Raw genomic sequence first — 15,905 nt, forward strand, 5'->3', positions numbered from 1 at the left:
ATGAAGTTTAAAGTAAAAAAACTATATTCTTTATTTCGCTCAGTTCCTTATAAACAAAGCTCATAAACTGAACTGGAAATTTAAACTATAAGTTCGGTTATTTTATTTGAGCATAAGGAGACGTCCAAAACAAAGAACCTCTTAATGAGCAGACGACAGACAAGTCGGTTTATTCGGTTCCCTACAAGCTTAGAGATTAAATTATTTTTATTTAATACCGGAATCATTTCTTTCATAATTTCTTGAATTTTCGTTCATTAATTCTGGATTTTCCTTCATTATTTCTTGAATTTTCTTTCATTAATTCTGGAATTATTTTCTTTCATTAATTTTGGAATTATTTTCTTTATTAATTATTATTTCTTTCATCAATTCTGGATTTGTTTCTTTCATTAATGCTAAAGTTATTTCTTTTATTAATGCTGAAATTATTTCTTTTATTAATGCTGAAATTCTTTATTTTATTAATGTTGGAATTATTTCTGTCATTGATTCTGATATTATATCTCATTAATTCTGAAATTATATCTCATTAATTTTGAAATTATATCTCATTAATTCTGAAATTATATCTCATTAATTTTGAAATTATATCTCATTAATTCTGAAATTATATCTCATTAATTTTGAAATTATATCTCATTAATTCTGAAATTATATCTCATTAATTTTGAAATTATATCTCATTAATTTTGAAATTATATCTCATTAATTCTGGAATTGCCTCTTTCATCAATTATGGAATTGTAATTCCCCCCCTCCCAAGAGAAAAGGTACCTTAGAAAAACGAGCCGTAGTTGAGTTTTTCGAGAATTTTGCAGGTAGGGCCTCCAAAAAAAATCCCTTGGCTCGGGGCCTATGATGCGATTACGACGATCCTGCCTATCAGCCCCACTCTTGTGGGGGTCATGGAATTCCAGTACTTGATTCCTTTACTTCTATTAATTTACACTAATTAAACAAAAACAGCAATAAAAAATTCGAAAAATGATCAAAGTTATCGAATTGCAACGTATATTTGATAAAGAGATGATGATGAAGCGCTTTAAATATGACAAAAAACTGATGTCTGTTCAATATGGTTCGAGCCACGATGAAGTGTCAGCAGGTGGACCACGCGCTAATTATTATTAATAATTTATGAATTTTGTAAAATTAATTTAAATGCCATTCCCTATCAATGGATCGTGTTTGATTACGATCCAGACTATCAACGCGTTCCTGAAATAATGAAAAAATGAGAGTAATATAAAAAAAAAAATTTCCCCTTCAAGATTTACTTCCGTAACTCGAAAAGTTTGTAAGTCGGGGAGCAACTACATAAAAAGTTTCATAGGGAGCCCCATAAATTGTTTTTGCATTGGGCCGCAAAATTCTCCTAAGCCCGGACCTGTCTCCCATTTTTGAATTTGAATATTTCATGGAATGCAGTTAAAAACATGTAATTTGTTTGTTGGGCTCAGAAGAGAAAGAGCAACAACTCTCTAATTGGAAGTTAGTGGACGCGGGGGGGGGGGGGGGCAGGTGTGGATATCGTATAAAAATCTTCATTTTTCATTTTGTGTACACTGTATTTTCATCCTCAAAACTCGTACAGGGTAACTTCTGGTCACATTTTGAGAATTTTTAAAATTAAAACCATACCACTACGACGAACGGTTGATGAATAAAGGCTGTACCAACACTCCAAGGAGAAACCATTGAATCTTAGAATGGCCATAATATTATCAACAGGCAGGGCCGCAAGTAGTGGGGGGGGGGAGAGCAGGCTGGTCTGGTACCCCGGGCGCATCACAAAAGGGGGCGCAAATTTAACCGTTCAACCTATGCTTCAGCATTACGGGGGGGGGGGGGTGCCTAAATGAGTAGTTGCCCCGGCTAACCAATTATCCAGTTGCCCTGCCGGTAGGTATCTTATTTCTGACGAATCACCTTTATATATTGAGTACTTTTTATTTTTAGGGGCCGTTCAAGTATTATGTAAGCAAATTTTTAGCCATTTTTGACCCCCCCCCGTGTCAGCAAAATTCCATCAACTCTGCCCCTCTGAATCCTAACCCATATTTTCATAAAGGGTGGTTGATGATGTAAGCATTATCCAAACACCCCCCCCCCCCTTCCTTCCTTGTCATCAAAAGTCATCAAATCGGAACCCCACCCCATCGATGATGACGTTATACTTGAACGGCCCCTTAGATACATTCTCAAGTTTGTAATTTACACCTGGTAGCATTTCTTTTACTTCTATAGATCAAACTACACAGTTGATCTATTAATGACCCACAAAAATCACGTCCTTATTCTGTAGAACTTGGTTTATTGCACGGGCCCATCCGGGCACTTCTCCGGGGTGTCAAGTGACAATTAGACCTGGTTCCGATTTTCAAGAGTAAATATGCAAATAGGTAGGTAGGAATTTTTAGCTATGTAGTAGTGCCTTTCTCAGAAAAATAGCTTTGCATTTGGGCGTATGATAATGTTAAGACTGCCCTGGGCATACCTTATGAAAATTGTAAAAAGCTAATCGAAACACTGAGCAATAATGTGTGTGAAGTCTAGTTTGCAATATTATTAGTTTCTCATCTTTCGTGCCATCCTTTTTTTTTTGTGATAATGATCTTCAACTATACAATCAAGTGTTCTTTAAATTTTAGAATCTTCTATCGGATAATGGATGTTGAAAAAAAATGGTTCATTAAAAAAAAATACCATATGATATCTTTTTGGTGGTGCCCCTTTAGTACTGATGCCCTAAGCACGTGCTTATTTTGCTTAATGGTTAAACCGGTCTTGACTGCGTGCATGATTTCTCTGGAATATGAATGTTTCAAAAAATTATTAAAAAATTTTCCACATGTATTTTAGTTCATTTTTTTAAATTCATAGTGGGGCTACAACATGAACCTATATCCTTGATATATGTATTATCGTTGAAAACGATGTGAAAGGTTGAACTTTTCAATTGTGATTCATTTGTGTGCGTGTGTGTATGTACTCCCTCATTACTACTTTTATCCGCATGAAGGTCTGGACACACATATCCGCACCGTGCCCGACACGTCCGTCGGCCGAGTGTAGGCCATCACACGGTCAAAGAATAATTCTTTGCTAAGCAATGCAGCCGTTCACACATATCCGCACCGTAGCCGAGCACCGTCACCGCACCGCGTCCGCACCGTCACCAACTAGTTTATTTTATATTTTTACGGTGACGGTGCGGTCTCGGGAGAGAGAGAGAGAGCGCAGATTTTTTTTATAAAAAATGAGAGAGCTCATTTATTTTATGTCGCTTCTCAATTTTCATCAATTGCTGAATTATTAATTCCATTTATTTCTTGATTTTAATCAATTTCTGCATTATTACTTTTATTAATTATAAATTTTCAATAGTTCTGGAATTATTTCTGCCGTTAATTCTAAATTTTAATCTATTCCGAAATTATTTCTTTCATTATTTCTGAATTTTAATTGGTACTGAAATAATTTCTTTCAATTATTTTTAATCCATCGATTCTAAAGTTTTCCTTAATTTTTGTGTTAATTCACATTTGTGTAGTTATTATTATTTTTTTTTGTATGGGGGTATTTCTTAGCGTTCGTGTATATTCAGTATGCCGATTACCTCTTCCCACAAAATATATGAAATCTTGTTAAAGAGAGGGGGTGTCCCAAACATTTTTCGTGCCCCGAAATTGTTTAGACGCACCTGGCCTCGCTTCTGTGGTACTAGCGTAATATGTAGAAAACATATGGATAAACATTTTCACAACTTTGATGGGAAAACAAAGTTTAAAATTATGTTTCACATAGCATATAACGAAATTTTGCCGGGGAGATTTTTGTTAAAATGATAATGTAAACTTGGAAAACTAACTGGGTTTAATTTCCGATGCTCTATAAATGAATCATTGTTTTGGTTTTAACATAAATTATATATATAAATAGAAAACGGTTCGAAAATTTTTGGGTTTTTTCTTATGGGAAAATATAGGAGACATTTAGACAATATAGGAGATAAGTGGGAATGAGTGGCAACAGCGAACGCCGTAGGTTGTGTTTACTTGTCGCTCCGTAAATTTTCTTAATTTTTAGTAATTTTCTCGAAGTTTGGTGGCTAATTTTTTTTATTAATAGGTTCAAGTAATTGTTGATGATTTAATTTATGTAAGTGTTTAAGCTCCTGTCATCTAATTACATCGTTTAATCATGCCGAAGTGCGACACGTGCTCGGATTCAGTTGAGGTTTCCGATTCACTCAAATGTAGTGGGTGCCAACGAAGTTTCCATTTCACGTGTGGCGGATTCAGCGGTAAGGCTGCACGTAAACTGTCACAGGATAAACAGAGGAAATGGACTTGTGTAGCGTGTACGTCCTCTCCCAGGGATACTTTTGCTGGCGGTAGTGATTGCCCGAATATTTCGGATTTCTTGGAGAGGATTGTGCAACAAAACACCGATCTCAAGGACTTCGTAACCAACAAGTTGGAAGAATTTAAGCAAGTGATCGATTTCAATAATGCTGTCATGAAAGACCTGAAGGACTCTATAATTCAGCTACAGAACAAAAATGAGGAATTGCAATCAAGGAATGAGACTCTCGCAACTGAAAATATAGAGATCAAATCCGAAATGAGGAAACTGCAATATGACATCACTGAGTTGAAGCAATATTCAAGGCGTACTAACATGGAAATTACTAATGTCCCGGAATCAGAAAATGAGAATCTGTCCCAGATCTTATCTAAGATCGAAGATTTGGCTGAATGTGAAATGATCAACAGTATAATGGTCGCTCACCGTGTGCCTAGTATGAATAAAGACAAACCTAAACCGATTATCGTTCAATTCTCGTCTAAGCTGGTGCGTGATCAGGTGTTGAAGAAACTGAAAGATAAAAAAGTAAGTGCGTCACAAATCAATTCCCGATTCTCTACTATCCAGTTATATTTCAATGAACATTTAACTCCTGAGCTGAAGAAGTTGTTTTTCCATGTACGAAAATTTAAAGCTGAGCATGACTATAAGTTTGGTTGGGTACGTGACGGCAAAATTTTTTTGCGAAAGAATGAATCATCCAGAGTCATACGAATAAACTCTGAAAAGGATTTACCTTCGATTTCTTAACTGATATAATAACTGAACCTGATTATGATTGTAAAATTATTACAGGTCTGGATGATATAAGTGCATTTTTTACGTCTTTACCAACCAAGTATAGTTTAAATATATTTCATACAAATATTCAGAGTTTGCGAGCTAACTATGATAATTTTTTAGCAGAATTTTCAGGTTGTTTGAACAAAATATCTTTATTAATTTTTTCTGAAATTTGGATTTATAGTAATGAAGTGAACTTGTATAATAAGTTGAATAATTTCAACTCGTTTTTCTGTTGCTGAGAAAATAGCAGGTCGGGGGGAATCGCAGTCTTTGTACGGAAAAATCTTATTTTTAATCAGATTGATATTCATTTCACTACGGCTGAATGTATCCTATTATTCAGTAGGGAATTTAATATTGCACTCTTATCTATCTATCGTTCTCACCAATTCACAATAGCTGAATTTAATAATGAGCTCCAATCTGTTTTATCCAACCTTAATTTCGATAATATTATAATTATAGGGGATTTAAATATAGACATTTTAACAAACAGTATTGACGTCCTTGATTACCTGAACTGTCTAAGCCAATATGGTTTTAAGTGTCTGATAAATAAGCCTACTAGAGTGAGAGATATATCCACTTGCATCGATCATATTTTTTTTAAATCACAAAATAACCCATCCACTATTTCTTCTGGAATAATTATTAATAATCTAACTGATCATTTTCCCATAGTTATGAAACTGAGCCATAATACAGTTCCAAGCTCAAAAATTTCTGATTGTAGGTATTTTACAGTAATCGACAAAAATATGCTTTCTAATTTTCTAAATAGTTATAAATACAATTGGAGGGATAATGTTGATATCGATACGCAATATAAAACTTTTGCATTTGCATTGAATTCTATTAAAAATAATTTCAAATATCGCACTAGGAGAACGCATAAATTTAATAATAATTGGATGACAAACGAATTGTTACGTATGGTTCGTAGAAAAGAAAAACTGTATAAAAAAATGCGGAAATATCCATTTGATAGAATCTACAGAACAGCGTATCAATGCACAGCCAATGAGCTTAAAATCCGTATTAAATTAGTTAAAAATGAATATTACAAGCAACAGTTTATGAAATGCGATACTAATAAAAAGAAATGGGAATTTATTAACAGTATTGTGGAAAAACAAAATAAAGCTATTGTGTTGCCAGATTCTACTGATACTCTAGAACTTGCAAATCAATTCAACACCCACTTTGATCATATAAGCCACAATACGTCTTTATTTGGTAACAATGATGATTTTAAAAAATACCTTGCGCCTACCATAAATTCCTTTGCCTTTTTTGATGTAGTCGATCTTGAGGTACATAGCACTTTAAATTCTTTTTCTAAAACTAATTCGTATGATTACGATGGAATTAATATTTACTTGATTAAAGAGTTTGCTGCAAATAATGTCGCATTTATCACAAAGTTCATAAATACCTCATTTCAACTTACTGTATTTCCTGAGTCACTGAAACGAGCCACTATCACTCCTGTTTTTAAAGCTGGCGATAAAAATTCTCTGCTGAATTATAGGCCTATCTGAATTGTACCGATTTTTTCTAAACTTATTGAAAAAATTCTTTCAATTAGAATATATAATTTTTTGTATTCTGTGAATTTTTTTGCTAAAAACCAATTTGGTTTTCTAAAGGGACGAGGTGCTGAAAATGCCCTTTTGGCCTTTTCGAAATTTATTTATAATGGCATTGACAAGAACAAATTTACTGTTGCAATATTTTTAGATATTTCAAAGGCTTTTGACAATGTGAACCACTATATTCTCATTCAAAAACTTAATTCAGCTGGTATTCGGGGTCATATTTTAAATTGGTTCACTTCATATTTATATAATAGACAACAAAGAGTCAAAATACAGGATAATTTCAGTAATTATGTCCATATAAATAGAGGAGTCCCACAAGGATCTATATTGGGTCCTTTACTTTTTCTGATTTTCATTAATGATCTTTGTAATTTAGAATTTGACGGTTCCATGATCACTTATGCCGATGATTCTGTTTTAATGTATTCGTGTGATGATCTTGACAGACTTAAGAATCATATTAATCACGTTCTAATATTAATTCAAAAATGGTTCTATGCTAATGATTTAAAATTAAATTTACAGAAGACAAAATACGTTAATTTCAATCTTATGCAATCTGATTTACATCTTAATCTAAAATTTCATACCCTCGCTTGTGATTTTCAACCTCATTGTCATTGCGATGCAATTCAAGAAGTAAATAGTATTAAATACTTGGGTTTAAATGTAGACAGCAATTTAAAATGGAAATCTCATGTTCATGAACTACTTAAAAAACTCCGTTTTGTTTTATATAATTTTTATTATATAAGTAAGAAAGTTTCCGCTAATTTCTTAAAAGACCTTTACTATGCTTGGTTTTATTCACTTATAAATTATGGTGTAATTATATGGGGTGGTGATTATAAAACTAATTTATTGCCTTTATTTTCAATACAAAAAAGAGTTTTCAAAACTTTGAATCGGTGTCAGCCTCATTCCTCTACAATTTTTAGAAATCTTAATCTACTTCCTTTACGCCATAATGCTATTTTTCGTATTATTCTGTTCTTAAACCGTAATAAAGGCTTATGCAGTTTAAAAGATAATGTTTCCGAGCGTAGACCTCATATGATTTACCGTATTCCTACTTTTAGGAAAGAAATTTTTCGTAAACATTTTTATTATTTAGCTCCGAAATTATATAATTCACTACCGCTAGAAATACAAAATGTACCCACACACGCGGCATTTAAAAAATCATTATTCAAATTATTAATTTCAATAGACGATGTAGACTCTTATTTTGACCTTTAGGAGGAGCAATAAAATTTATTCAATTTAGCTTTGCCACTTTAATTATGCATATTTTTCCAATAAAAAAAAAAATTGTTCTTGTTTGTGTTTGTCTATGTATGTGCGAGTTTAATTTTTTTCCTCATATATTTTTTATCTATAATGTTTTGTTTTATTTTACATTTCTCGCCATGCATTAAGAACTTTGTCTTTTTTGTGTTGTGTACGTTTTCTCGTTCTTATTTTTTTTTTTTTTTTTTTTTTTTTTTATCTTTACGTATTTTTTTATTTGACAGTGATAATTTTGTCTCTTTTATGTTGTATATCTGTCTCTTTTCTTTTTTTTTAATGTTTCTGTTCATGTCGTATATTTTTAGATATTTTATTCATTAATTATGTAAATTTTCAATCATCCGTACAGGCATCACAGCCTCTGGATGATAAATATGTTTTGTTTTGTTTAAACTAATCTAAATCTCTGTATGTTGTAAATGAATAATTTGATTTGATTTGATTTTAAATTTGGTACTCACATCACTAAGGGTCCCACTAAGTTGAGTAGAACAGGTTCTATAACAGATATGCTGTCATGAAGCAATCAGAAACATCAGTCTATGCAGGGGCGGTCTTAAGGCAGTGCGACCGATGCAGTTGCACCGGGCGCCAAATGAGAAGGGGCACCGAAACGCGTTAAATATACATTACTAGAAAAATATCTTTAACATACGTATTTATAAAAAAGTAACTATAAAATATACATGACAAATGACCGAGACGAGAATTTTATTTTCAAAAAGAACAAAAAAGTTTGAGTGTATGTTATATTACGGTTATTTTTCGAAAAGAAAATAATCGATGGGCAGTGTACTTATGCGTACAGTACATAGCGATGTCGGTCAGATAAAAATACACATTCTCTCTTTCGAGTTCTTTTCGTTTACTCCTGCAGGAGATTTTTTTTTTTTGGGGGGGGGGGCGAGGAAAAGCAATTACTTTCACCGTTGTGTTGTGCAGTAAAAAATGAAAATGATGGAGGAATCGCCCCTTCGGCGGTCACCCAATTTTTCTACTAACGAGAGCAAAAGTGTTGTCCTGTGTTGTGGGGGAGTATTACATGAATTGAATGTGATGTGGGAAAGATTTTGAGCCAGAGGCCTTTCTCATGCCTCTTTTTCTCCCGACTTGTATTACTTTTATTAAAAACGCAGAATTGAATCGCCAATACAGTACAGTGTTTCGTAAAAAAAAAGAAATTTAAGAAAACAAATGAATGAATTAAAACCTATATGATTAGCTGACCATTTTAAATAGGGATCCTGCACTTGGGCTTGTCACACGAGGAGAAACAAAAATGTGCTCCGGCGCCTATGCAATGAGGATGTTTGGTGCTGTTGAAACGCTTCGTTTATGTTTGACTTCTGTGCATGCGATTAATACAGTACCAAAAAAAAAGTCTTATCAGTCCGTAAGATAATAATGGATTCAGTTCATAAATTCATTAAAAGTATTTCGATTAATTTATTGTAATGATGGAAATTAATTAATTGAAGGGTTTAATTAATTAATCAATTAGATGGTTTAATTAATTAATCAATTAGATGGTTTAATTAATTAATCAATTAGATGGTTTAAATAATTAATCGATTAAAGTCGTTTTAATTAATCAAATAAAAGGTAATTGGTTGTCTATCAATTATTATCTTTTGAACGAGTAAACTATTCCAGACCGGGCCGTAGACTCATAGGAATTTGATTCACTGGGTCGCGGTTCCAAAAAGGTTGAGAAACACTGGCTTACGTAGTTATCACAATGCAGGCACTCGCAGAAATACCCTGTAGGGGCACACCGATTTCAGAAAAGAGCCAGTAGCGAGCCACACTTATAGCTCAGTGTAGCGAGCACTTACAACGATGTAGAGGCTCTGCAAAAACCAAAGAGAAGGCCTAAAAAAGCCAATTTTTTATACCATTGGACCGTTGAAAACAATTTCACGGATTGATGAAAAGTGGACAAATAATTCTCAAAACTGCTGTCAGCTAAGGCAAATAAAATCCAACCAAAAATGGTATTTAAATTTAATTTTTTTTTTTCATTATTTTAAATCTAAATTATGAGCGACTGCATGCATCGTGCGAAGCGGTTTAAAGCTGCTTTTGTAATAAAGGCTTCGTCCAAAACGAACGCATGTACTGCCATCTATTGTTCAAAACCATTACCAAGTCGGTTGAAAGATTATGAAAAATACCGTACAAAAAAGTGTGAAAATTCGAAAAATCACGAAGAAAATTCTAGAAATCATCAGTATATAGCGTTTTATGTTAGAAAGTTTATTGCAGAGAGAACACATTACATGCGACAATCATCTATTAAAATGTTTTTAAGGTAATATTGTTTGAGTAATTGTGCAAAACGGTACCTGGCGCTGGATAGGGAACACCGCATGCCAGAACGAAGCTCTCTCCGTCTACGCTAGATGCTCTGACGTTACATTTCCGGCTGATGCTTTTTATCTCGGGTGAGTCACTTAAAATTATGCGCTTTTCATAATGGTCAGGTTTTGTCCCGCAATCCACCCCGCTGAAGGTGGAAATATAGTTGATAAATTTGTGCATATTCGTGATAATTTTACCGAACTTTTTGAGGGGGATATTAATGATTTTTTAGAATTAGTCGAACCCTGGCTGGGATATTTTTTTGATAAACAAACGGATCTAGGAGCCCTCGAGGAGGCAGCATGTAATACGTCCGAATTTTTCGATACCCTTCTTGCAAAATATAGCGACTATGCGAATAGTGATGAGGATTTCAAGACCGAGACAGCAGCTCCCTTCGTATCGGGACTGTGCGAGTTTTTTGAGAAGATCAAAGAAGACCCTTGTTGCCACATTATGGCCTTGTATTTTCGTAAATCGCCTCAAATTGACAAATCTCCCGAAAGTATTGCCAAAAGACTGGAAAAATCCAGGAAAAGGAAAAGACCCCATGAGATGAGCCCACCTCCCGACAAGAAATCAATCGCATTCCCCTTTGCTTTTCTCGACAGTTCTCAGGACTCCATCTATGAGCAAGATGCCTCCCAGTCCCATGGAGATAACCCTAATCCTCTCGTGTCTCTTGTGAAAACCGTTGCCACATCTTTTACACAAAGTAACCTACCCATAATACCTTGCATCAACCAGGCTCCCATAATACCTAGCGAGCTCTTCCCTGACACAGACAACGTTCCCACAATGCCCTCTGATGCTCAAAGTCAACAACAACCATCAGCACCAACATCAGACCCAACCAGCCAATCAGAGCGCAGATCGACTGACGAGGCCCCCTCCCCCTCCAATAATGTAAACAATATCAGAAACGTAAACATTGACGAAACGCCCACTGCTGGAGACATCGAAGATGACGATTTAGAAGGTTTCTCTACGGTTTCCTACAAAAAGAAAAATAGAAACATTCCCCCGATAGTACTCTCAGAAGATTACGCCGAAATAAGAAAACTATGCGAATTCCCCCCAGACGCAAAAACAACACCAACAACGGTATCGATCAAATTTTACTCCGAAAGCGACTACAGAAAGGTGACTAGATTCTGCAATGAAAAGAATTTTAGGTCCTATACCTATCAACTGGAAAACGACAAAAATCTAAAGGTAGTTATCAGGGGTCTCCCCGTGAATGTTCCCCCAGACGACATTGCGGACGACATATTATCGCAAGGGCATGAAGTAATCAAGGTTTCCCGTATGAAGAACTACCGTACAGGTTTCGATTACCCGCTCTATCTCGTCGAGTTTGCCATTAAAGATAAGGGCATATTTAATATCACAGAGATAGCAAGCATTCCTGTTCAAATAGAGCGGTACAAAGGCAACCGCAATACATTGCAATGTCGTAATTGTCTTCGCCTCGGACACAGCTCTATATCCTGCCGAGAACGCCCCCGCTGTGCTTTCTGCGCTCAGCTACACAGCGGACGTGACTGCCCAAACAAAGGCAACATAAATCTCAAAAAATGTTTTTTGTGCAATGGGAGGCATTGCTCAACATACGGAGCCTGTCCAGTTAAACTGAAAAGACAGTCGCAAGAATCAGGAAGACTAATTATCCCTTCGCTGCCAGCGATAATAAGAAATGATCCAGAAATACAAAGAAACACAAACTTACGAACATTCGCCGACATAATCAGACGCACACCCCCATGCCAGCAAACCCAAACAAATGAGGAAGAGGGAAACGCCCCCATGGAGGTCTCCCCTCTCCCTACACTAGCACTCGTTCACGCCCCTTACTGAAAGGCCCAACTCTCTTGCTTTCACAAAAATCTCCAATTATTACACCAAGAAAGGACCACACCCTCTCTTCAAGGGATACTCCCTAAAACAGCATGAGTACGCAACTGAACTTGAAAAATCTATCGAAAAACAAAACAAAAAGGAAGTGAAAAAGTACTACATGAAGTGATAGCCAAGGTAGAGAAAAATCTCGTGAGGGAAGAACCCAACCTACATAATGTAAACACTAACCTGGCTCCGCCCTCCTTTATCGAGCCAGAAGTCGCGGAACCAATCCCGTCTCTTGAATTTGTCCCACACGAAACAAATGTAAATTATGAAATCAAATCAATACTTCTCTCAACACAAAAAATCACTAATCTTGTCAAACCTCCCATAGAGGTAGAAAACAAACTTTCGGAAATCTTCCGAAGCCTAACTGAAGTGCTAGACTTCCTATCAAAAAATAACAACAATTAGTAATCAAAACCGAAACACGGATCTTACGCCTCCAAGACCTTTAACAATTTTTTCTTGGAACGCAACCAGCTTAAAACCAAGTATTGGAGAACTAACAGAAGCCCTCTTTGAACATAATGTGGATGTTTTTCTCTGCCAAGAGATCTGGTTGATCCCAAGCACGAAGATAAAAATTCCTGGTTATCAATGCATAAGGCGTGACCGATTGCACAATCGTGGAGTGGGCGTGGCTGGTTCATCCGCAATAATATACCATTTAATCCCCTGGATCTTATTGACTTTAATTCTATGGAAACGGTAGGGATAACTATTCATGTTAATAACACTAATATTAACCTCGTTTCCATTTACAAGCCTCCGAATAACAATCTTGATCTTAATCTCCTCTCCCACATATTTAATACAAACACTTCCACAATAATTGCTGGTGACTGGAATCTGCATCATAAGGCATGGAACTGCAGATATAATCAAACTAAAGGCACTGCACTCTACCACTTCTGCCAAAATAATGTTGTTGATATCATCGCTACTAAAAAAGCCACCCACTTTCCTTCCTTTTCTTTGCATCTTTCCTCTGTCATCGATTTTGCTCTTGCAAAAAACATCGATTCTGCCATCTCTATTTCCTCCCCTGAGCTTGTCGACTCTTCTCATAACCCTATACTAATTAAGATAGATTTCCTTATCTCAAGAAAAATCCCTTTTACTTACAAAACTGATTGGGTTAATTTTTCTAATGAACTCAGAGTTTCCTGAAATATCGATTAATGATCCGTCAGTAGCCATCATCGATGAAAGCATCTCGCTTATCACAGAAACAGTCAACAACGCCATCTACCACTGTACGAACAAAATAAAGGTAAGCGAACACCAGTACGGCCTCTCCAGAGAGTTGCTCACTAAAATTAGGGAAAAAAAACAAAGTCAGAAAAAAGTGGCAGCGATTCAGACAGAGAGACGATAAAATCAGATTGACCCAGATGGAAAGAGAAATCAGGGCAGAAATAAGAGCATACAACCACGAAAGATTCAATTACTTCATGGAGGAAGTGAACATAGCAGACGGGTCCCTATGGAAGCCCAAACCAAGGGGAAATATTATCAACCGTATTCACGGGCAAAATGGGAGAATTGTTTTCACCCCCCCCCCCCCCGGAAATTGCAGAATCTTTTGCGGACACATTCGAGCAACAGTTTGCTCCAAACGGACTACAAGACGACGAAACACAAGAAAACATTCGTGATACAATTGATGAATTCATGAGAAATAATCCCCCTTCCCCCTTTCTGAGACCCATGATGTTCCGCTCACGTCAATCACCGAATTAAACGAGATCATAAAACTCCTGAAAACAAAAAAAGCCCCAGGGCACGATAAAATTTCTAATCTTGCAATAAAAGCTCTCCCCGTTTCAATCATAAATTCATTGGTCAACATCTTCAATGCCATGATCATAATTAACTACTTCCCAAGCTGCTGGAAAACAGCAATAATAAAAGCAATTCTCAAACCTAACTCTGAGCCCCTTTTCCCCCAAAATTTTCGCCCGATCAGCCTTCTTTCGAACCTGAGCAAATTATTTGAAAGAATTTACATTAAAAGATTAAATAATTTCTGCAACAATAATTCAGTGATTCGTGCGGAGCAGCATGGATTTTGAAAGGAACACTCTTGTATTACGCAGCTCCTACGTACGACAGAATTTCTAATGGATTCCGCAAACTACAAAGAATACGTCTGTTCATTAGCTCTCGATTTATCGCGGGCGTTTGATCGGACCAATCACAGCACGCTCCTGTTCAAACTAATCAATATGAATTTCCCACCAAAAGTTTTCTACTTCATCAAAAATTACCTTAATGAACGCCATTTCAGAGTCCAGATTGGGGATGCATTATCTACTTTAAGACCAGTTCGAGCGTCTGTCCCGCAGGGAAGCGTTCTGGGCCCCCAACTCTTCTCTCTGTACGTGAATGATTTCCCCTCGCCAAAACGGGGCATCATTAGTCAGTACGCCGACAATGTGCTAATTTCAACTAACTGCAGAGACCCTCAAAAAGCTTTTGAAAATCTTCAAGAGACAGTGGACGAGATAGAGAAATATTGCATAGACTCCGATATTGCCCTCAACCATGAGAAATGCAACTTCATATGTTTTCACAAGAGACACAACCCACCAATGGGACCTAATCACCTTATTGTCCTAGGAAACGCCAGACTTGCACCGAAGCTCCAGATCAAATATCTTGGGGTATTCTTTGATAGAAAACTGAATTTTAAAGCACACACTGAGTATGTCCGTATGAAAGCAACAAAGAACCTAGGCATGCTCAATAAAATCGTTTTTCCCAAGAGCGGCCTCTCACTGAAAAACAAAATGTACTTGTACAACTCAGTAATTAGGCCTATTATCACCTATGCTGCCCCAGTTTGGGCATTCGCCACAAAGAAAAATGTTCACACACTTCAAATCTTCGAAAACAAAAGCTATCGTAAATTTGCAAGAGCCCGTTGGTTCATGAGGAACGCAGATTTGACACGGGATCTATGCAGAATACGTATCTTGATCACATTAGGAAACTCGCTGAAATCATCAGAAATTCAGAGTATCGACATCTATCTGAAATTGTGGATTATAATCCAGCGGTCATCCTCAGGTATGGACGGCCGCAGAATGTTCTCTTTCGCCCGTATTAAATGTACAAATTGTATACATTGTAAATAGTGTAAATACACGTTTCATTATTCATTTATTCCTCCTTCCAGTTTTTTCGTTTTAAACTGCATTTAATATAAAAACCATGGCGAAGAAACATACTACCCCTTCATGCTGAGGAAACTGGCCATACCGACCCTGTCCACCGGATTTCACTCCCGGCTCATTTGGTGAAGCGTCTATGGAAACCACAGAACATGTTCAAGTGCCAACTGCCAAAAACAACCGAGAAATTACTGTTGAAAAACAATCCAAACAACTGGAAAATGAAATATAGGAAGACTTGCCATCGCCTGGTGGAGGCCTAAGCGTTGTGGAGTCAAAATTCCTACTGATACTGAGTACCGCAATCAAGTAGAGCCTTGCACTTGGTCAATGGAGATTGCATCATTGCCGGGCTCCTTAATAAAAGAGCTTATAAGGGAAAAAAACAAATGGAGGAAAAAATTTCAGCAAA

This window comes from Pholcus phalangioides, unplaced genomic scaffold (genome assembly GCF_987345545.1).
Source record: "Pholcus phalangioides strain wild (caught in Gottingen) unplaced genomic scaffold, Ppha-v1.0 ptg000004l_1, whole genome shotgun sequence".
NCBI lineage: Eukaryota > Metazoa > Arthropoda > Arachnida > Araneae > Pholcidae > Pholcus > Pholcus phalangioides.